At 42.7% G+C, this 24,994-nt stretch overlaps 1 protein-coding gene across 3 annotated transcripts in view; it reads left to right on the top strand.

The window, feature by feature from the left end:
• LOC126283941 (putative fatty acyl-CoA reductase CG5065) overlaps nt 1-24,994 on the top strand; it is a 464,455-nt gene that overhangs the window by 239,363 nt on the left and 200,098 nt on the right. Inside the window, exon 3 of one of the 3 annotated variants that reach the window (XM_049982332.1) lies at nt 15,396-15,562. The exons of the other annotated variants lie outside the window; for them this stretch is intronic. The gene's annotated coding sequence lies outside the window, so the exon portion shown is untranslated. The remainder of the gene's footprint in view (nt 1-15,395; nt 15,563-24,994) is intronic. 3 annotated transcript variants of the gene reach the window in all.

Genomic DNA, 24,994 nt, shown 5'->3' with positions numbered 1-24,994 from the left:
GACGTGAATAATTGACTAATGTTGGGATGACCAGTGTGACGGACTGATAGATTCAACCACTGCACATTCGGCGAGGTACGTTATCTGTTGACGTCACATGTTCAACATTTCTCATCCACTTCTAGCTTCTGGAGTACTTCCCGAGTTGCTTGTATTAACTTACGTGTCTTGGCGTCACCTACGTCGCTTCGGAGGTTTTTAAATGTTAATTAGAATCATTCTGTACAGAATATCGAGTCTGCCATATAGACAATAAAGTACTATTTCTTTCAGGGTTCGCTGTTTGATCAGAAATGTTCTCAAACTGGACGTAAACCGGGCGAGATAGAGTAATGGCTAAGACTATAGATTCGTATTCAAGAGGAGTGGAACTCAAACCAAGTCTGACAATCCGTGTATAGGTTTCCTGTGGTTTCCGCAATCCATTAAGATGAAAGGTGGAAAGATTCTATTGGAACGGCCACGGCTGATCCTCCATGGCTTTGTTTTCAGGCTTTAATGTCCTCGTCGTATGTGTAAAAAATTTCTTCCCTCCCTCCTTCCTTCGGTCGAACATTCGCTCAGATACAGAGCAATACGGAAAGTTTTGAAATATTTTAAAACTGTCATATTACCACCTTGAGCTGCTGGTTAAATATTTTATTTGTAAAACCAGTTCTGTCTTCTGATAATTATCAGGTTAGTGTATACCAAATAAAATAACACATATGTAACATTAAAAGCTTAAAGTGTACAATCTGTTAACCAATGTAAATGTTAACAACGACACACACTAAATGGAATGTCATGTACTGATATAAAGGTATTCATAGCATCACTTTGTACGAAAGATAAAATCGTTATCGTCAGATGATAAAACCTTGAATAATACACTGAAAATAAAAGTATACCGTAACACAGTGATGTGATTTATTGCGCAAGTCACATATCATACATACGTAAATGGTTCATTTGTACAGAGTTACCTGTTATCATATCGTAATAAAAAATTACGTCTCAATCTATAAAAAAACTGTGCTAGGGTGTGCACTCATTCATGTTAAAACCGTAATCGGCGTTAACGCTGTGAACAGATTCATACTTCAGAGGCAACTAAACCGCCGATCACTGTTTACTAACAGAGCCAATGATGGCCTTAGACGTCCACATACATCAATAGCGACTAGAATCTCAAGATGTGCGTCGTCTACGACGGTAAGGAAATGTGAAAGTCAAAAACAGGTGTCGTATATGTTGCAGCTAATAAATGTGGTGACAGAAAATAAAATGCATAGAAGTAATGGTTTATTTGTACTCATAGGTACTAGAGTGAAACGAGTTATATTCACATTGACAATTACGAGGGCTATTCAAAAAATTCCGCAACTTAGTTCACAAAATTTTTCTACGCTTACCTTTTACTTATCGTGCATGGTCTCTTTCGAAATACATCTACATCTACATGATTACTCTGCTATTCACAATTGTCTGGCAGAGGGTTCAATGAACCACCTTCAGGCTGTCTCTACCGTTCCACTGTCGAACGGCGCGCGGTAAAAACGAGCACTTAAATTTTTCTGTGCGACCCCTGATTTATGTTATCGTGATGATCATTTCTTCCTAAGTAGGTAGGTTCCAACAGAATGTTTTCGCAATCGGAGGAGAAAACAGGTGATTGAAATTTTAAGAGAAGATCCCGTCGTAACGAACAACGCCTTTGTTTCTATGATTGCCACTCCAATTCACGTATCGTCTGTGGCACTATCTCCCCCATTCCGCGATAATACAGAACGAGCCGCCCTTCTTTGAACTTTGTCGATGTCATCCGCCAGTCCCACCTGATGCGGATCCCACACTGCACAGCAATATTCCAGAATAGCGCGGACAAGTGTGGTGTAAGCAGTCTCTTTAGTAGACCTGTTGCACTTTTTAAGTGTTCTGCCAATGAATCGCAGTCTTCTATTTGCTCTACCTACATCATCTATGTGATTTTTCCAATTTAAGTTACTTGTAATACCTAAGGATTAAATTTACAGCCTTCAGATTTGTGTGACTTATCGCGTAATTTAGTCTATTTCTTTTAGTACTCATGTGAGTAAGTTCACACTTTTCTATATTCAGGGTCAATTGCCACTTTTCGCACCATGCTGATATCTTACCTACATCGTTTTTGCAATTCGTTATCGTCATCTGATGACTTTACAAGACGGTAAATGACAGCATCACCTGCAAAAACTCTTAAGACGGCTGCTGAGATTGTCTCCTATGTCGTTAATATATATCAGGAACAATAGAGGGCCTATAACACTTCTGGGGGGAACGCCGGATATTATTTCTGTTTTACTCGATAACTTTCCGTCTATTACTACGAACTGTGACGTTTCTGACAGGACATCACGAATCCAGTCGCACAACTAAGGCGATATTCCATACGCACGCAGTTTGCTACAACGAAGATATCTACTTCTTTGTTTGTCATCTTAGCAGTTGTTCTTGATTGGAATTAGGGAATATTAATTTCGTCTTCGGAAAAGCGTGTTCAATAACTCTGCTTTAGTGGCGCTGTCATCAGAGACTTCACCGTTGTTATCGTGCAATGGAGGTAGTACTGATTGCGTCTTGGCACTGGTGTACTTTATGTATGACCAGAATGGCTTTGGATTTTCTGCGAGATTCCGAGACAGTGTTTCGTTGTGGAAGTTATTAAAAATATCTCGTATTGAAGTACGCGCTATATTTCGAACTTCTGCAGAAAATTGCCTCACTTGGAGATTTTGCGTTCTTTTAAATTTGGTAAGTTTTTTCGTTGCTTGTGCAACAACGATCTGACCCGTTTCATGTACCATGGGGGATCAGTAACGCCACTTATTAATTTATGTGGTATATACCTGTTAATTGCCATCGATACTATCTCTTTGAAATCATTCCACAACTTTTCTACGCTTACATGATCAGATCGGAAGGAGTGGAGACTGTCTCTTCAAAAGCATTAAAATCATTTTTAGCAGCCTTTTTAAAATAAATGTACTTTGCGTTTCTTTTTGATAGTTGTGGGTCTTACGGTATTCAGCCTAGCAGCAAGTACCTTGTGATCGCTAATCCCTATATTCGTCATGATACTCCCTATTTGTCCAGGATTATTTGTTGCTAAGAGGTCAGGTATGCTTTTGCAACCATTCACGCTTAGAGCGGGCTCATGAACTAACTGTTGAAAACAATTTTCTGAGAAAGCATTCAGTACAATTTCGGATGACGTTTTATCCCTGCCGTCGGCTTTAAACGTATATTTTTTCCAGCTTATCGAGGGTAGATTGAAGTCACCACCGACTATAATTGTATGAGTGGGGTACGAATTTAAAATGAGACTCAGGTTTTCTAAGAAACTAGTCAGCAACTATATAACTATATCTTCTGAGTCGGGGGGCGGGGGGGGGTCGGTAAAACGATCCAGTTAATAGTTTAGTCAGATTTTCAAGTATTGCCTCTACCCATACTATTTCCCAGGAACTATCTACTTCAATTTCACTACAACTTAAACTACTTCTTACAGCAATAAATACTCCACCACCAATTGTATTTAATCTAGCCTTCGGAACACTGTTAGGTCGCTTGAAAAAATTTCGGATGAACCTATTTCGGACTGGTAGAGCTGTTCTAGGCGCTGCAGCCTGGAACCGCTACGGTCGCAGGTTCGAATCCTGCCTCTGGCATGGATGTGTGTGAGGTCCTTAGTTTAGTTAGGTTTAAGTAGTTCTACGTTCTAGGGGACTGATGCCCTCAGAAGTTAAGTCCCATAGTGCTCAGAGCCATTTGAACCATTTTTGAATTTATTTCCGGCTATAGCCAGCTTTCCGTACCTAGAACTATTTGAGCTTCAGCGCTTTCTACTAGGGCTTGGAGCTCTGGTTCTTTCCCAACACAGGTACGAAAATTTACAACTACAATACCGATCGTTCCTGCTGCTAACTTTCTGTATTTTTATCTGCCCCCTTGTAGACGGACGCTCTTTGTGTGGTTTCCTGAGACCCTCTAACCTAAAAAAACAGCCCTGTCCCTTCCACACAGCCCCCGCTGCCCGTGTAGCCGCCTCCTGCGTGTAGTGGACTCCTGACCTATTAAGCGGAATGCGGGAACCCACCACCCGATGGCGCGTGTCAAGGAATCTCTCCTCCAAAATTGATACACCGCTCCAGCGCCGGTTCCACTTCACGCAAACGTCTCGGTGAGCTTCTTGCTCGATCGCGCAAAGCGCCGTCTGCGAATTGTCTTTTATCCCTTCTATCGTTGCAAATCTTCATCCATTCAATGGAATTTTTAACTTTGGGAATAAAAAAGAAGTCCGCAGGCACCAGGTAACGAGAGTACGGAGGATGACGCAGCGCAGTGCTTGAGTCATGCACCAACAAGCTTGAATATGCGGGTGCGTTTCCGTGATGCAAGAGTCATGAGTTGTCTCTGCACATTTCAGACCGTTCCCTTCCCACATTTTGTTGCAGGCGTCACAAAACGTCCCGATAGTATCTTCGTTTAACAGTTTGTTCCTGTGGTGCGAATTCATGGTGAACTAATCCTTCAAAGTCAAAGAAAGCTACCAGCATGACTTTGACATTTGACTTGACCTGACGACCTTTTTTTTCTCTTGGAGAACCTTTCCCGACCCATTGTGAAGACTGAACCTTGGTCTCAACATCGTAACCGTAGACCCACGTGTCATCACCAGTTATAATTCTCTTAAGGAACATCTCGCTCTCATCGGCGCGATCCAAAAACTAACACATTGCGAGGCGAAGATCTTTTTGGTCTTGACTTACGAGCCGTGGGACGAACTTGGCGCCAACACGATGCATTCCAAAAAGCTGCGACACGATTTCATGACGTGATCCAACTGAAATGTTATATTCTTCTGAAATCTCCCGGACAGCCAGTCTTCAACGGCACGCATAATTTCGTTGATGACTTGGGTGTCGTGGGTAGACGTCGAGGGGCCATTTAAAAAAAAAAAAATGGCTCTGAGCACTATGGGACTCAACTGCTGTAGTTATCAGTCCCCTAGAACTTAGAACTACTTGAACCTAACTAACCTAGGAACATCACACACATCCAAACCCGAGGCAGGATTCGAACCTGCGACCGTATCGGTCGCGTGGTTCCAGACTGAAGCACCTAGAACCGCTCCGCCACACAGGCCAACCTTGCTGCATCATTTGGCGTCTCTCTGTAAAGGTTTTTTAAGTTTCACGCAAAGTTTACTACAAACGCGTTACTGTTCGAACTCTGCCATCTCGAAATTCGCAAACTGTGTGACACAACGTTCTACTCAATACAGCACGTACAACAGTTACACATTTAACACAAGCTTCTGCAGAGATTCCAACCGCATTTCGCTCCAACACACCACTGGCGCGAATTTAAGCATGTTCCAGAATTTTTTTTGAACAGACCTGGTATCTCCATCGTAGGTTGTTTGACGAGACAAGCCGTATAGAAACATACGTTGTACACTTAGATGGAACACGCTCAGTTTCATGGGCGAATACACTCCTGGAAATGGAAAAAAGAACACATTGACACCGGTGTGTCAGACCCACCATACTTGCTCCGGACACTGCGAGAGGGCTGTACAAGCAATGATCACACGCACGGCACAGCGGACACACCAGGAACCGCGGTGTTGGCCGTCGAATGGCGCTAGCTGCGCAGCATTTGTGCACCGCCGCCGTCAGTGTCAGCCAGTTTGCCGTGGCATACGGAGCTCCATCGCAGTCTTTAACACTGGTAGCATGCCGCGACAGCGTGGACGTGAACCGTATGTGCAGTTGACGGACTTTGAGCGAGGGCGTATAGTGGGCATGCGGGAGGCCGGGTGGACGTACCGCCGAATTGCTCAACACGTGGGGCGTGAGGTCTCCACAGTACATCGATGTTGCCGCCAGTGGTCGGCGGAAGGTGCATGTGCCCGTCGACCTGGGACCGGACCGCAGCGACGCACGCATGCACGCCAAGACCGTAGGATCCTACGCAGTGCCGTAGGGGACCGCACCGCCACTTCCCAGTAAATTAGGGACACTGTTGCTCCTGGAGTATCGGCGAGGACCATTCGCAACCGTCTCCATGAAGCTGGGCACCGTTTGGCCGTCTTCCGCTCACGCCCCAACATCGTACAGCCAGCTTCCAGTGGTGTCGCGACAGGCGCGAATGGAGGGACGAATGGTGACGTGTCGTCTTCAGCGATGAGAGTCGCTTCTGCCTTGGTGCCAATGATGGTCGTATGCGTGTTTGGCGCCGTGCAGGTGAGCGCCACATTCAGGACTGCATACGACCGAGGCACACAGGGCCAACACCCGGCATCATGGTGTGGGGAGCGATCTCCTACACTGGCCGTACACCTCTGGTGATCGTCGAGGGGACACTGAATAGTGCACGGTACATCCAAACCGTCATCGAACCCATCGTTCTACCATTAATAGACCGGCAAGGGAACTTGCTGTTCCAACAGGACAATGCACGTCCGCATGTATCCCGTGCCACCCAACGTGCTCTAGAAGGTGTAAGTCAACTACCCTGACCAGCAAGATCTCCGGATCTGTCCCCCATTGAGCATGGATGAAGCGCCGTCTCACGCGGTCTGCACGTCCAGCACGAACGCTGGTCCAACTGAGGCGCCAGGTGGAAATGGCATGGCAAGCCGTTCCACAGGACTACATCCAGCATCTCTACGATCGTCTCCATGGGAGAATAGCAGCCTGCATTGCTGCGAAAGGTGGATATACACTGTACTAGTGCCGACATTGTGCATGCTCTGTTGCCTGTGTCTATGTGCCTGTGGTTCTGTCAATGTGATCATGTGATGTATCTGACCCCAGGAATGTGTCAATAAAGTTTCCCCTTCCTGGGACAATGAATTCACGGTGTTCTTATTTCAATTTCGAGGAGTGTAATTCCAACGACTTAAACCTGTTGTGTAAATAAAGTATTTTGCCAGCAGCTTAAGAAGGTAATAAGATTTCTTACACAAGAGCTATGGGGTACCTCTTCCTGAAAATACTTTTGAAATAACCTAGTGACAACCGTGTGTGGATGACGGAGCTGCCGGCCTTTGTGACCGAGCGGTTCTAGGCGCTTCAGTCTGGAACCGCACGACCGCTACGGTCGCAGGTTCGAATTCTGCCTCGGGCATGGATGTGTGTGATGTCCTAAGGTTAGTTAGGTTTAAGTAGTTCTAAGTTCTAGGGGACTGATGATCTCAGATGTCAAGTCCCGTAGTGCTCAGAGCCATTTGAACCATGGCGGCGCTGGGGATCTGAGACTGTAAGCTATTGCCGACATGGTCATTCAGTAACCTCAAAAATCGATTTCTTTTATGGCTTGTTAGTGCGTGAATTAACTGTTTCCCGGCACTAGCGAAAATTCGTTTCTTAAACGAGGACACTAGACGAGGTAAAACAATGAACTGAAGGCAGAATCTGTGATACCTCAGGTGAGATGCTGCAGTAAACAATTAGGAACCAGAACTGCCTGTGCGATTCTTGTAGATATAGAGGAAATGACAATTTATTGGACAAAATTTTCAGCCGTTTATAAATTGGATAATTGTTTCTTAAAAGGGAAGTCGTAATGTTCATGAGCTGAAAAACACACAATTTATTCACTGGCACTTGTTGGTTACAAACTGGTTTTCATCTTCTTAGACGCAGTGTGCAAGAAAAATAGACTTTGAAAACGAAATACTTAACAAAGTGCGTGTTCTTATGTCGTAGCATATGCAGGACATAAGTCGGAAATGCCTTAAGTAGGGCTTTTTAAACATGTTAAAAATAATCTTCACACACCTATATTTAGCATATGCTTACTACAGTGTGATATTTAAAAGAGACAAAAATAAAAACTGAGGGCATACAAATAGTCATTATATTGAAAAGTAGCAGCTCATGGTCTGTTGTTCCTACCTCTTAGTACGCGAAAATTCCAATTTTGAGGACAATGGAAACGCAAATAACTTTTATTTCCCATATAGCATTATGGTAACCTAATGACATTGTTGGAACATATGAGTATTAAATTAAAAGTGTCCTATTGAATCGGAACTGTAATAATAATGTATACACTTCATTACAGTACACAGAAACATGAAAACTAAAATTTTAGTGAAAGGAAAGACTGAACTTACAAGAAAATACAAGTAAGAAGAATTATAGAACAAAAAAATTAAATGAAAAAGAATACGAAGTATAATGGTTTATTTAAGTAAGTGTTGTTGGTGGTTTTCTGCTTTAATTGGGCACTGTAGTCTGTTTTTTTCCGCCATGTATAAGATGATCTGTTAAGAGGCCTGTAGCGTGTAGCGTAGGTAGCATAAATTTAAAGTCTGCAATGATTCTTTTGATATTTCAGTCTTTATAATCACGATCCTTCGTACTTATGATAGATTATTTTTTACATTATTCTACACTTTTCAAGATTGATGTAAACCTGCATTAGCACCTTCATTTCAGTGGATTTTTAACGTTTGCATTCAAGTGTTTTAATCACATTCGAAGATGTCAATAAATCCATGAGAAGCAACTGTTCACAATTCATTGACCGATTTCTTTCCCTCGCGCCAATTCTTGTGTTTCTAGCGAATAGCTGATGGATTTCATTATACCTTTCAGTGATTGTCGTTAGCAAATCTTCCTCCTATGACTAACTTTACCCGTCACATCATGACATAATTCGCGCAACACTGCCAATCGAAGTTGACAAGTCTGCGGGAAACCGCGTCAGTACGTTAGCTGAATGATGGTTGAGGGAAGTGTGAGGCAGTAAATAACTATCAGACGTTCACGTGCGGTCTTCTTCAGACACATGTTTGGACAGACCCATGTGTCGCATCCTCGCTAATAGGCACTGTGTGTCGCTCCTATTATCTAGCCCGTTGGTTTCGTTCACGACTTTAGGTAGATATTCCAAGGATGCTTCAGCGCAGCCTGCTCAACTAGATGCACTTCCAGAAACGTAACTCACGAAAAGAATCGACAGCGGGGGGTGGACTGGTCCATTTGGTCGCTCGCACCATTAAGTAACTATCATGGTATTATCACATCACGCATAATAAAATAGTTAAGATAAGATTATTAGCTACTATAAAAATTCATTAATATTTTCCTTGACCAAGCCCTTTATGAGCGCTGCATAGGACAGTTAAAATAGTTGGAGGCGAAACTTGTAATGAGCCTAACAAGAAAAGGACTCTTCGGTTTCCCTCCATACCTCTAATGGCGTCCTTTTTCCGAAGACAATGCTCATAAATAGCTACTGGTTTCAAAGATAAGCGCTCATGCAAGTCATTACATGGCCTGTGTTTAAGAGAAGATTGGCAGAGATTCTCTTGTTATAGCGGCGTAGAGATACTGAACTTTCGTTACAAGGTGCTCTCGAAGCTGATTTAGATTATACTTGTGCCACTTACAGTTGTCTGTAAAAAGTAAAAAAATAAAAAAGTGGTTCAAATGGCACTAAGCACTATGGGACTCAACATCTGAGGTCATCAGTCCCCTAGAACTTAGAACTACTTAAACCTAACTAACCTAAGGACATCATACACAGTCAGGCCCGAGGCAGGATTCGAACCTGTGACCTTAGCGGTTGCGCGGTTCCAGACTGAAGCGCGTAGAACCGCTCGGTCACACCGGCCGGCGACTGTAAAAAATTCTAAGATATACACTGAAAAATATAGTAACAATACATGTTATACCACCACATACTATTAAAGCGACAAAACCACTGAACGGAGTGAATGTTATTAAAAAAAGTTCACTAAAACTGTCACAATAGCGAGCACAGTTCAAGCAAATGGGCTGATGCAAAGCAGCAGATGAAGCTAAAATATTCATGTGTAATATGTGCAGACATCAACGGAAAAAGTTAAAAAGAGGCCTTCAATGACTGAAACCTCTAATTCAGTAAAGTAGTTGTTCACAATTAGATCATTGACACTTTCCATGTTCGTACTTCGGAGATACCTCTCAGTGGGTCATCGCCTTAACGTAGTACTGACAGTGCGGGCAGAGAGGTTTACGAGTTCACGTGAAGCTGGGAGCTATCCTGCCGTAGGTTATCCCCACAAGCCGGACAAAACCCAGCAGGTGAATCGAAATATGTCCCACACTGCCCTCTCAGCCCTACGACCCGTAGTGTGTCCTCTGATGCTGCAGGCTCACATGAGCGATCTCTTAGCCCTCGGCAACGTCAACTCAAGCTCACATGAGCGATCTCTTAGCCCTCGGCAACGTCAACTCTAGTGAAACTGTGACTTGTATCTCTGTCACACACACACACACACACACACACACACACACACACACACACACACAAGTAGATAAAATGAAATACCACATTGTTACGAAACTTTAATTTAGACGGTTTATTGCAAATTTTAATTTAACCAAAGTTAATAACGGTTTCAAGGAGTCGACCCTTCTGATTTAAAGGGTACGTCAGTGTGTGTGGGACGTCTAACCTGAGACGTCGAGACACAGTTTTTACATTGTATCCGTAAAGAGTAATACGTATATCAAACAGAAGTTATAACTGTGCGTATAGCACACATAATCCAAAAGGCGCACACAAGATTTATACGTTTCACCTTCACATTCTTTCCTTTCCTAACCCCGTTTTAGTAAAAATAAGGAATATTTATATGATAGAATTTAAGAGTTCAGTTTCACGTTTGTTTTAATTTTAACTTGTTTAACTATTTCAACTTTTTACTTTGCTTAATATTTTTATGTATTCTCGTAAAGTTCAGGATCTGCTGTCATACATGAAGCATTAGCTTGCGAGATTCGGATTGAATCGGCGCGACGGATTAACAACCTGGACTGGTACGCCGACCAGTCTCCTTGCGATTTTTAGGCGCTCTCTTTCCCTCGTTCAGACAAGTGCTGGACATGTCTCCCAACTTGCACCTCTGAGAAAACTATACGCAAACAGAACAAAATTTACAAGATTCAGGGAAATGACGCACTCGACTTCACTCCCTTAGGTTACCTTGACAACTGTGGCTTCAAGAAGGGAATCCGGTCATAAAATTTGACATAAAAGCCGGCCGCGTAGTAGATGATAAAAACGCTATGGAAAACAAGTAGTAGAAGTAGAAGGCAAAATAAGAATATTATATTGAAGTTTAGCTGTCTTCGATAGAAGATTGATTTGAACGCAGCAAACCTTTACTAGATATGGCCCTATTGGAGATCAATGCGCTTTCCTTTTCCAGCCTCTCTCAGCTGTCTTAAACAGTTGGTTATTGGGAGACATTTAATTGTTACTCTGAACCATGGTGAACTTAACATTTTCCACATTCACACATAACTGTCAGTGGTGAAAAAAGTGGCGACAGGAATTATCTTAGGACCTGTCGATCACTGAACCCAGTACCTAGGATCTCTGACATCCCCTTAACCATAACAAGTAATGTAGTGTTGGGACATATTCATCGAACTGTGATACACAAAATTCCGAACTGGGATGAATTAACTCGAAGCACGGTGCCCATGAACACACAACCAGTACCCTAGACACGCATATTACATTTTTTTTTGTCTGTGGTTTCAGTTTTCACAATCATTTCTTCAAAAGAAAAACATTTGAGCCGATTATTTGTAAGCTGTTGACTCCGCTCATCTCTGAAGTGTTGAAAGAGAAAGGTCGACTCCTTGAAATCGTTATTAACTTTTTTGAATTAAATTTCGCAATAAACCGTCCAAATTAAAGTTTTGTAACAATGTGGTATTTCATTTCATCTGCTTGAACATGCTTACAGTAAAAATATATCTGTAAAAAAAACTGTCTCGTCGGGCAAACTTGCTACTAAATAATGTGCGATGTGCACCAGCGTAAAGAAAGCACAGATGCATTAATATTAATTCCATTTCTCTACCTGTTCGTGAACTTTCCATTTAGCCACTTCTGGACTCAACAAACCTTTTCCCGGATGGTTAGGTTACACTTGCTAAAAAGTAAGCCCATACGAGGAAACTCTTCTCCACCTCATTCCTCGATCCGTATTGCACCAGGGCTATGCCTGCCCACAAGTTGCAATGAACGGTCAAGACTATCTTTTGTACATCAGCCGTTTGTCCGCTGGCATATCCAGTCGTCTGACGTGGTAGTGGAACTCGGTTGAAAGTTCTTCTTTCAGCTTTTCTCATGATTCTAAGAAACATTTCTTTAATCTCATTTCTCTGTAACCTTGTCAAAACGTGATTCTTATCCTTATCGTTTTGATACCGTAATCCAACAGTGCCGTGACTTCACTAAATACACTGTGGGCGTTTAACACCTTTGTGGATGTTACGCTTCCCTGCCAACATAGCGTTGACACTTGGGAAAATTGTACTGTCTTCTCTCATGGTGAGCGATGGCTGCATTGGTAGTTCAACCATACTGTTTCAACATTACGTGGCTCCTCAAAGCATCGTTAAGGGCGAAAGATTGAAGAGCTGACGTAAGCTCTTTATCACAACTGTTATAGAAGGATTAAATAGTCTTCTGTGTGATTCACCGTAAATTTCCGGCGACTTAAGATATTTTCACGCAAGTGACAATTCATAATACTTGTACGCCTTAGTGACGGAGCCGCTGTCCCTTCCCCCCTCCCCTTCCCCCCCCCCCCCTTCGACCCCTCACCTTCCGGCTAATACCGTACATTTAAAAACGTCACTTTGCCGAAAGTACTCTTACCTGCTTTGTGTTACTCCAGAAAAGGAGCATGCTTCCGCAAATAAAAAAATTGTAATCATTTTATAAATCATTCATTCTTCGGAATACAAGCGTATCTTCTTGGTAATTACGAGCATGTGTTTACGATGGATGTTATTTTCAACTATAGCCAGCTATACATGAGAACTGTATTTAAACATATAACATCCTTAGTTTAGAGAGTGCGACTATTTATTGATTTCAGAATGATGTTAATTCGTGCAGATTTCTGCGTAGATTTACGGATTGATCGACTTAGAGACGTTCACACTTTCCAAGTTGCTCTGCCAACATGCGGTAGCTCACCCCCCATAACAAAAATCCGCCATCTTCTGCAGCGTACAGTAACGTAGGAAAGTATGTAGTACACGTTGCAATTTGTGGCCCACTTTTGCAATCAAGGCTAATGTGTTCGTAACAGCAGGGCCGTATTATCTGCCTAGTCTCACGGGCTACGAATGTCTAATCAGGCTTACTGTGATAATGGCTGCTCATTTAAATTCTTTGTCCCCGAAAGGTGTTTGACCTACCGGAGTCACCAGTAACGGCCCTCTCTAAAGAAACCACCCTAAATTCCCCTGGATGATTTGTGAGAGCCAGAAAATTCAGGGTACTGATTGGAACGGGTTCTCAAATAGTTTCCATATTAGCAGTCAATGGTTTAGTTGCAGAAATTCGCATGTTACCGTCGTGTGACGTGTGATCGGCCCCCATGTCAGCCGTCGTGTGCTGGTACTCAGCAGTTGGGAACTCAAGACTCCCATCTAATCGTGCTGTCGTACGTTCTCGAGGACCAACCCCGAGAACTCGTAAAGCACAACCTAGAATACCACCTCGTTTTTGGTTCCATTTTGACTCGTGACGGCAGCAATAGGGATCAGAACGAGAACCATTTTTGAGAAACTCAAAATTCTATATTTTCGGCTCGTAGACGTGCATTCGCGTCCTTATCACGGGACACTGAGTAACAGTTTCACTTGTTATACAAATTAAGGTCATGCATTAAAAGATGTATAGACCATTAATATTGGACACAGGTGCTTTATATCTACTTGAACACAAATCTATGGAATTCCGCTACGAATTGCTAAATTGACTATTAAAGAGAGTCATGTATCTATCATAAAACATAAAAGAATTTGCTAACTACAATGCAATTAGTAAAGGTTCTGATTGTAATGCAGCTCTTGAATTAATTTCTCGAAAATTTCTTAACTTATATTGCAACAGATTGGATTATATGATTATAACGGGGCACGAGTCCTAATTTAACAAGGATTTGTAAAGATATCAGCCATGTCCTTTTCAAGGGAAACGTCCAGAAATTCGGCCTAATAGATTTACCGGGGGAAACTTGAAATTTCCCGTAATAGATTTATCGGGAAACTATGTTTTCGATGGCCTGACTGTATCTGTACCCCATGCCACGGAATTTTACTCCACGTACCCAACCATTGCACCATCCTCGTATAGTCAGTACCCGAAGATTGTACAACTGTCCTATTTGTCACAAGTATTGCTTGGTACCTATTTCCACCAAAAGTTTGCTTCTGCTTTCTCATTGGTAGGAATAAATCCATTTGCTGACGAACTTCACTTCGGTATTTTCATGAACCTCCTACCTTGTATTCACTGAATTTTTCTTCTGAGGAAAATTTACAGCAATTTATATTATTTAATATATTTTAACAAAATGTAAAACTAATCTAAGGAATGTTCACTCGACTTCCTTCAAAGTATGGAAACCTTATGTATAAGTTTCTTTCGTGGATTAATAAAGCAAACTAGATACAGCATCGATACACGCGGTCTAAAATATAGATTTTGTTCCTACTCAGTGGGAGTGATTCTCGGGGAACTAAGTTAAACGTGCCGATGCATGATTTCAGGAATGAACTGGTGTACTGATAACTGTTAACAACTGTTAACAACGAAAGGTAATCGTAAGAGCGTCTTTCCTTGTAACAGTTGGGTGCCAGGAAATCAGGACGATTAATCACCTGACACAATGTCGTCCTAATCCTAATATGACTCACGTGTCCAGAGTACCGTACTTCAGTATGTGTGTGAGTAGCAGGTGCTGCACTGTAGAGACACGCATCCTCTTTCATATTGCATAACGCAGATTCAAAACTTATGTCTTTATACCGCAACTACTCCCATTGTTTATGGATTATTACTTTTGTAACTGATCTATTTGCAATGCTTTTCAAGTCACTGGTGCTCACTTTCAGGCATCAAGCAGTACAAAACACATGAGTACAATTTACATGACGCAGACCCTTGTTAACTAAACTATCGCTGGCTTATTGTCCAGCTGCAAGTGTCATGATTTCATTCAGATCGTATGCATCCTCATACGGAAGGAGAGTATACATATATATATATATATATATATATATATATATATATATGTGTGTGTGTGTGTTTAAAAAAAATATTTGCGATCAGTTACTCAACGCGCCAGAGTATCGATATCAGTATAACTAAATAAATGTCTGTTTAATGTTCATATTGAACTGGTGCTGCTGCGAAAATTACTTGAAGGAAAAAAAGAAGCAGTCTTAAATTGGTACTGTTAAATACAAGTTGCTCTCGCAGTGAGCCCGAACGCAGTGTTAGCGAACAGAGCGTTAAGAATAAAAGCTAATAACGTCGTTCACAACTTCTGTCCACAGTCGCTACGGTTTCTGAGAATGCTGACAACGAGATTTCCGGTCGGAAAAAAAATATTTAGGAGAACTGCGCGAACACTGGTTACTCGCCTCATTCACGGGAGGATAAGACCGAGAAGCACCAAGGCTCGTTCTGCACTTTGATACTGCGTCGTTGACGGTCCGCAGAGGTACGTAGAACACAGTGCTTCTGTTTCAAGGTACGGCAGTCCAGCAAAATGCTTTCTATTATCTTGAGGTTGAGCATTCACTAAGGTTTAAAATAAAGGCGCATAGCGGGTTGTTACATTAAAAGTATATGTAATGTACTTCAGTTTCAGTAAATACAGGGTGAACCAGAATTCCACCGACAAACTTAGAGGCCTTTCAGGGTTACCTTCAGAATATTTTGTTACAACGGACGCACTATCCACAGCGTATCGTTACTGAGTACTAATGTATTTACGATTTATTCGGTTTGTTACCCCAGTCACCTTTGTTTCCGTGAAAATACCTCCATCCAATGAAAATGTCTGTACAATGCTATCATTCTAACACGAAAGCATGTTGTTTCTCGTAGGCGCATATGTGCAGATGCATAAGTACTGTATTGAGGTTGCCGCCAGCATGGCTCCTTGTGCCGTTGTTCCACTGCATGTAGAGAACCCACTTGTGTGTATCACTGTTAACGTACAACTAACACTGCCGGAAAAACGAACCGAAGTGGGCGTTACTGTTGTTACAGCAAGCACCTGAGGGAATCCAACAACTTTGTTTCCAAACAAGAAAATGAACATATCGTCGACATTTGCACTGTTGTGCACTGTTTCAAGAGCAATAGAAGTACTAAGCCACTTGGTATAGAAACCAAACGAAATGCAATAACACTGTAACGAGCCGCCGCATACCATGGGTCTCTTATACCAAAATACTCACAAGGTATTCCTGAACATCCTCTGATAGTTAGTTCTGGTTTACCGTGTATTCCTATCATGTTCTCATAGCAACAGCGTAGCTTTAGAAAAGCTGAACTCGTGAGATGTGGAGTTATGTCTCAGTCAAGCCGTCTAGATCTAGCTTTCCCGCGGATTCTTGAAACTTATCAAGACGTGACTTCTTTAATAAGGCTATGATCGGTACCCTTCCCCGAATATCAGACTGTTCTACATGTGGAATCTACCACATGTAAGTTCCAGCCTTTATTTCTCATGCACACATCAACTTCTTCTTCTTCTACTCTCCATTTTTTAAATTTTTTTTTACACTCGGAATTCAAACTTCGTGTACGAGGTGTGTTCAAAGAATTCCGGAACATTCGTAATTTCGCGTCAGTGGTGTGTTGAAGCGAAATGCGGTTGGCATCCCTGCACAATGCCTGTGTTGAAAGTGTGGCTGCCGAAACTTCCATTGTATGTCTGTTATTTTTCAGTGCTGTGTTGGGTAGAACGTTGTTGCACAGTTCGTGAATTTAGAGATTTTAGACTTAAAGGAGCAACGCGTCTGCAGTATATTTTGCGTGGAGCAAGATAACCTTTACGGATACACACCGAACGATGCAGGAAGCCTATAGTGATGATGAGTGCTTAAGTTGTGCGCAATGGTGGTTCACACGGTTTAAAATGGCCGAACGGAGGTTAGATAACCCTGGTTCAGGACGCTCTTCGACGCTTACCGACGACGCTCATGTCAGGAACGTCAACGAAATTGTGGTTGCCAATCGAAGGCTGACTGAGAGAACGTAACATTTCAGTTGGATCGTGTCGTGAAGGCCTGACATAGCACCTTGGAATGCATCGTGTTGCCGCCAAGTTCGTCCCACGGCTCATGAGTCAAGACCAGGAAGACGTTCGCCTCACAGTCCGTGAAGTGCTTTTGGGTCGCGCAAATAAGAACGAGATGTTCTTTGAGAGAATCATAACTGATGTTGAGACTTGAGTCTACATCTACATCTACATGATTACTCTGCAATTCACATTTAAGTGCTCGGCAGAGGGTTCATCGAATCACAATCATACTATCTCTCTAACATTCCACTCGCGAACAGCGCGCGGGAAAAACGAACACCTAAACCTTTCTGTTCGAGCTCTGATTTCTCTTAGTTTATTTTGATGATCATTCCTACCTATGTAGGTTGGGCTCAACGAAATATTTTCGCATTCGGAAGAGAAAGTTGGTGACTGAAGTTTCGTAAATAGATTCGCCGCGACGAAAAACGTCTTTGCTTTAATGACTTCCATCCCAACTCGCGTATCATATCTGCCACACTCTCTCCCCTATTACGTGATAATACAAAACGAGCTGCCCTTTTTTTGCACCCGTTCGATGTCCTCCGTCAATCCCACCTGGTAAGGATCCAACACCGCCCAGCAATATTCTAACAGAGGACGAACGAGTGTAGTGTAAGCTGTCTCTTTAATGGACTTGTGGCATCTTCTAAGTGTCCTGCCAATGAAACGCAACCTTTGGCTCGCCTTCCCCACAGTATTATCTAAGTGGTCTTTTCAACTGAAGTTGTTCGTAAATTTAACACCCAGGTACTTAGTTGAATTGACAGCCTTGAGAGTTGTACTATTTATCAAGTAATCGAATTCCAACAGATTTCTTTTATAACTCCTGTGGATCACCTCACACATTTCGTTATTCAGCGTCAGCTGTCACCTGCCACCTGCCACACCATACAGCAATCTTTTCTAAATCGCTTTGCAACTGATACTGGTCTTCGGATGACCTTACTAGACGGTAAATTACAGCATCATCTGCGAACAATCTAAGAGAACTGCTCAGATTATGGCCAACACAAAAGGTCTACTGCCATCTCTGCATAAGGGTTAGTATTCACTAAAGTGAGGTGTCGCAGGATGTGGGTACTGCGATGTACCCACATCCTGCTCAGATTGTCACCAGGTCATTTATATAGATCAGGAACAGCTGAGGTCCCAGGACGCTTCCCTGGGGAACACCTGATATCACTTCAGTTTTACTCGATGATGTTACGGTTATGATGTTATGATGTTGAGAACAAGGTTCAGTGTGCGCAGTGGGCCGGGAAAGGTTCTCAAAGAGCAAAACAAGCTCGCCGGGTTAGGTCAAAAGTCAGAGCCATGCTGGTAGCTTTCTTTCACTTTGAAGGATTAGTACATCATGAATTCGTATAACAGGGACAAACTGTTAATCGATGGTACGAGGGTCAGTCAAAAAGTAATGCCTCCTATTTTTTTTTCTACGTTTAATTGTCAGGAAATTTAAATGCAATTACATAGGTTGAAAACCACAACATTGAGGATCATTTTGTCATTTTTCAATGTAATCTCCGCCCATCTCTACAGTTTTGGTCCATCTTTGAACAAGGGCATGTATCCCAGCACGGTAAAAATCACAGCTCTGCTTCCTAAGCCATTGACGCACAGATGTTTTGACGGCCTCCTCATCTTCAAAATGAATCCCACGATGAGCTTCTTTTAGTGGCCCGAACAGATGGCAGTCTGATGGTGCCAGGTCAGGGCTGTATGGGGGATGAGGCAAAACTTCCCATCCAATTTTGACAATCTCGTCAGAGGTGTGACGACTGGTGTGTGGTCTTGCATTGTCATGCAAAAGAAGAACATCTGCCATTGATTTTGTTGGGCGAACTCGCTGAAGACGTGCTTTAAGTTTTTTGAGGGTTGTGACGTAGTGAACAGAATTTATTGTGCATCCCTGCTCCAAAAAATCAACCAGAATCACACCCTCTGTATCCCAGAAAACTGTTGCCATAACTTTCCGTGCCGATCGCACAGTTTTGAATTTTTTCTTCCTCGGCGAGCTTGTGTGACGCCACTCCATTGACTGCCTCTTTGATTCGGGTTCAAAAAAATGCACCCATGTTTCGTTCCCGGTCACAATTTTTTTCAGAAACTCATCTCCCTCCAAACGGAAGCGCTGCAAGTGTTGGGAGGCTATTGTTTTCCTTGCCTCTTTATTCTGATCGGTTAACATTCTTGGAACCCACCGTGCACAAACTTTTGAGTACCCCAATTGTTTAATAATCGTGATCACACTGCCTGTACTAAGAGAAATAATGTGACACACTTCATCTGCAGTCACCCGACGGTCACCACGAATGATGTCATCAACTTGCTGAATGTTGTGTGAAGTCACTGCACTCACCGGCCTGCCGCTCCGCTTTTCGTCAGTCAACGGTGTTTGCCCTTCAGCTTCCTTACAACGACGAACCCATCGTCTAACAGTGCTGACATCCACTGTCACAACACCATACACCTTCTTCAGTCTTTCATGAATGCGTATGGGCGTTTCACCTTCTGCATTCAAGAATTCAATGACACAACGCTGTCTCAAACGAACATCGATGTCGGCCATCTTACAAACTTCTGCTGTGCTGCCACCTGTTGACACAGAAAGTTACTACTGCAGTGGATTGCAGAAGGAGGTTTGAGGAATGGCGCCAAATTCAAATTTTTCACTTAACTTAATTTTTTAAGTAGAAAAAAAAAATGGGAGGCATTACTTTTTGACCGACCCTCGTACAATCGGGCCGTGTTGAGACACCTGCGAGAAAATGTAAGAAGGAAACGGCCTGAAATGTGGAGACGCAATTCATGACTCTTCTATCACGGTAACGCACCCATACATTCATGCCTCTTGGCTCGTGACTATTGCACAGAAAACCTAATCACTTTGCTCTCTCGTCCTCTGTACTCTCCAGACCAGGCCCCTGCAGACTTTCTTTATTTCCAAAGTTGAAAACTGCGTTGAAAGGACGGAGATAGGCAGATAGACGAGATAAAAGAAAATTCACAGACGGTGCTTCGTGCGATCCAGCAAGAGGCGTACCAAGACTGCTTCAGGCAGTGGAAATGGCATTGGTAGCGGTGTATCAATTGCGGAGCAGAAAGTTTCGAAGGCGACTTTGCACAATAAGTAAAAGGTGAACGTAGACAACTTTTGTGGACAAATTCCCGGAATTTTTTGAACAGACCCCGTATTTTTCACAATATTTTATTTCCGCAAAATATTTTACCTACTGATTCCTCCTCGTAATTGTGGTCGTCCGCAGACTGGCTTGCTACAGTTCTGCGCACCAGTCTGTCCAATGCAACAGCCTCAGCTGTTTGACTACTGCACTCTACATCGGCTTTGAACCTGCTTACTGTAGTAAATTTCACTCCCTATCGCCCCGCCCACACTCATTTCCCTTCATCAGGGAATTATCTATTCCTTGATGTTTCTGACTGTATGCTATCAGTCATCCCTTCTCTCTCAAGTTGTACTGTATATTTCTTCCCTATATGATTAGAGGCAGTATCTCTTTCTTAGTTACCCGAAGTACCCATATAATCTTCAACATCATTCTCTAAGTCCTCATTTCAAACTTGATTTTCTTGTTTGTGCTGTTCCACTTTTAACTGTCTTGCAAGGCTACACCCAACACTATCAGGAGCACTTCCTGATATTTACATTTATATTCAATGTTAACGACTTTCTGTTCTTCAGAAACGTTTCTCTTGCTGCTGCCAGTTCGCATTTTATATCCTCTTTGCTTCGCAAATCTTGAATTACCACCTTTTGCAAACCCCATCTACTACTTTTGATATCTCATTTCCTAATTTAAATACCTCACTAGCGATCTGATTTAGCGTAGCTACACTCCATTAGTACACTTTTACTTTTGCTAACGTTCATCTTACAATCCCTTTTTTGTACATTTCCTGTTCCATTCAACTTTTCTTCCAAGTTCCTGAGATTTTCCAATTATATTGTAATTTAAAGATGTTTTTGCTTTCCTCTAAACTTCAGTTACCTTTCAAAATGACGTCTTTGTTTCCCTTTCTTCTTTTCTATGTACAGATTTAATAATGTGAGCCATTGGCGACGAACTCTTTTATGTCCCAATTACTGCCTTCCTTTGACGTCCTTTGACTTCCTTGCAAATGGACTTTGCTTTCTGTACTAGTTGAACATATGGAACGAAGGCCAAATTTTACCTCCTGAAAATTTCAGAATTTCAGAGAGTGTATTCTTCACAATGTCAAAAATTATTCCTGTCCTCTGTTCATCAGCCCTACTCCTGCATTACCCCTATTCCATTGTGTTAATGTAGACACCTGACAAGAAGTCATGTTCCTCCTGCCACTGCACTTAATTACAATGTATCTAACATCAACGTATCCATTTCTCTTTTTACATTCTCTAATGCACTAGCGCGATTAATGGAACTAACATTCCACGGTAAGGGTTAGAGAATGCCAGATTTGTCTCTCTCTCTCTCTCTCTCTCTCTCTCTCTCTCTCTCTCTCTCTCTCTCTCTCTCTCACACACACACACACACACACACACATACACACACTAATCACAGCATACTCCTGAGTAGTTCTCGCCCGGAGATAAGTAAAGGAACTATTTTACCCACGAAGATATCAAATAATACAACAGAACTGCGTGTTCTCGGACGCTGTAGTTTCACTTTGCAGTCGGCCTTTTGCTGTACCAAGATATCAAGACCATGAAATGAAATTATCGTGTGGCATTATAGGCCGGCAGACGCGATCTGGAGTTGTTCAACCGCCTAATGGAAGTCGTTGACGGCTTGGGCGTCTATGATTATGATATTGATGATAAAACAGCACCCTGTCTCTGGGCAGATAAAATTTGATCCGGTTGGGAATCTAACCCGGGACAGCGTGATCTAGAAGCAGCGGCGCTAACCATTTGACCACGGACATAAAGACCATGTAGATATTATTAAAGGCCAGATCTGTTAACAGTCCAAACTGTTGCCCGTGCCTCTCTTTAAGAACCATGTTCGTCTAGCCTCCCCACAGATACCCATCCGATGTGGTTGCACCTACGATACTGCTCTCTTCTTTTGAATTTCAAATGGCTCTGAACACTATGGGACTTAATATCTGAGGTCATCAGTCCCCTAGACTTAGAACTACTTAAACCTAACTAACCTAAGGACATCACGCTTATCCATGCCCCAGGCAGGATTCGAACCTGCGAGCGTAGCAGCAGCGCGGTTCCGGACTGAAGCGCCTAGAACCGCTCCGCCACAGCGGCCGGCTCCGTCAGAACAGCGCGGTGAAATTTGGCGTTAATGGACCATGGCAGCACATGACCGACGCGAGTGCGTTTGCTACAGATTCCTAAGCCCGTTCACGGAGCGAGGTGGCGCAATGGTTAGCACACTGGACTCGCATTCGGGAGGACGACGGTTCAATCCCGTCTCCGGCCATCCTGATTTAGGTTTTCCGTGATTTCCGTAAATCCTTTCAGGCAAATGTCGGGATGGTTCCTTTGAAAGGGCACGGCCGATTTCCTTCCCCGTCCTTCCCTAACCTGAGCTTGCGCTCCGTCTCTAATGACCTCGTTGTCGACGGGACGTTAAACACTAATCTCCTCCTCCTAAGCCCGTTCAGTAGACCTGAAAATTTACTTTTAATTTTTAATAGCTATGAAAATACTTGTAAGATTTAGAGCGGAAAACGTGGGGCGCATGCATGAGATAATGGCAAGAAGGCGAAATATCCATGCATCTATTACGTACTGCAAGCTTCCCACGTCTTTCGTTTAAACCTTACAAGTATTTTCATAGCTGTCATAATCTGTATAGGGTAGGAGAAATTAATTTATACGTTTTAGTCCATTTTAAAACGTGGTATATTAAAACTTGATTTTTATTTCAATAATTATTTTATGATTTATAGTTTAGGGTGTACGATTTTTGCAATCGATTTTAAACATTTTGACGAGATTACAAAAGAGGCATGTGTAATAAATTTCAGGTTCATTCCAGTTTCCCTTCATCTACATCTACATCTACATGACTACTCTGCAATTCACATTTAAGTGCTTGGCAGAGGGTTCATCGAACCACAATCATACTATCTCTCTACTATTCCACTCCCGAACAGCGAGCGGGAAAAACGAACACCTAAACCTTTCTGTTCGAGCTCTGATTTCTCTTATTTTATTTTGATGATCATTCCTATCTATGTAGGTTGGGCTCAACAAAATATTTTCGCATTCGGAAGAGAAAGTTGGTGACTGAAATTTCGTAAAAAGGTCTCGCCGCGACGTAAAACGTCTATGCTGTAATGACTTCCATCCCAACTCGTGTATCGTATCTGCCACACTCTCTCCCCTATAACGTGATAATACAAAACGAGCTGCCCTTTTTTGCACCCTTTCGATCTCCTCCGTCAATCCCACCTGCTAAGGATCCCACACCGCGCAGCAATATTCTAACAGAGGACGAACGAGTGTAGTGTAAGCTGTCTCTTTAGTGGACTTGTTGCATCTTCTAAGTGTCCTGCCAATGAAACGCAACCTTTGGCTCGCCTTCCCGACAATATTATCTATGTGGTCCTTCCAACTGAAGTTGTTTGTAATTTTAACACCCAGGTACTTAGTTGAATTGACAGCCTTGAGAATTGTACTATTTATCGAGTAATCGAATTCCAACGGATTTCTTTTGGAACTCATGTGGATCATCTCACACTTTTCGTTATTTAGCGTCAACTGCCACCTGACACACCATACAGCAATCCTTTCTAAATCGCTTTGCAACTGATACTGGTCTTCGGATGACCTTATTAGACGGTAAATTACAGCATCATCTGCGAACAATCTAAGAGAACTGCTCAGATTGTCACCCAGGTCATTTATATAGATCAGGAACAGTAGAGGTCCCAGGACGCTTCCCTGGGGAGCACCTGATATCACTTCAGTTTTACTCGATGATTTGCCGTCTATTACTACAAACTGCAACCTTCCTGACAGGAAATCACGAATCCAGTCGCACAACTGAGACGATACCCCATAGGTCCGCAGCTTGATTAGAAGTCGCTTGTGAGGAACGGTGTCAAAAGCTTTCCGGAAATCTAGAATTACGGAATCAACTTGAGATCCCCTGTTGATAGCGGCCATTACTTCGTGCGAATAAAGAGCTAGCTGCGTTGCACAAGAGCGATATTTTCTGAAGCCATGCTGATTACGTGTCAATAGATCGTTCCCTTCGAGGTGATTTATAATGTTTCAATACAGTATGTTCTCCAAAACCCTACTGCAAACCGACGTCAATGATATAGGTCTGTAGTTAAATGGATTACTCCTACTACCCTTCTTGAACACTGGTGCGACCTGCGCAATTTTCCAATCTGTAGGTACAGATCTATCGGTGAACGAGCGGTTGTATATGAGTGCTAAGTAGGGAGCTATAGTATCAGCGTAATCTGAAAGGAACCTAATCGGTATACAATCTGGACCTGAAGACTTGCCCGTATCAAGCGATTTGAGTTGCTTCGCAACCCCTAAGGTATCTACTTCTAAGAAACTCATGCTAGCAGATGTTCGTGTTTCAAATTCTGGAATATTCCATTCGTCTTCCCTGGTGAAGGAATTTCGGAAAACTGCGTTCAGTAACTCCGCTTTAGCGGCACAGTCGTCGATAACAGTACCATCGGCACTGCGCAGCGAAGGTATTGACTGCGTCTTGCCGCTTGTGTACTTTACATACGACCAGAATTTCTTCGGATTTTCTACCAAATTTCGAGACAATGTTTCGTTGTGGAACCTATTAAAGGCATCTCGCATCGAAGTACGTGCCAAATTTCGCGCGTCTGTAA

The sequence above is a fragment of the Schistocerca gregaria genome, chromosome 8 (genome assembly GCF_023897955.1).
Source record: "Schistocerca gregaria isolate iqSchGreg1 chromosome 8, iqSchGreg1.2, whole genome shotgun sequence".
NCBI classification, from domain to species: Eukaryota; Metazoa; Arthropoda; class Insecta; order Orthoptera; family Acrididae; genus Schistocerca; species Schistocerca gregaria.
The sequence above is the reverse complement of the archived record's forward strand: the minus strand, read 5'-3'. Positions and strand labels throughout refer to the sequence as shown.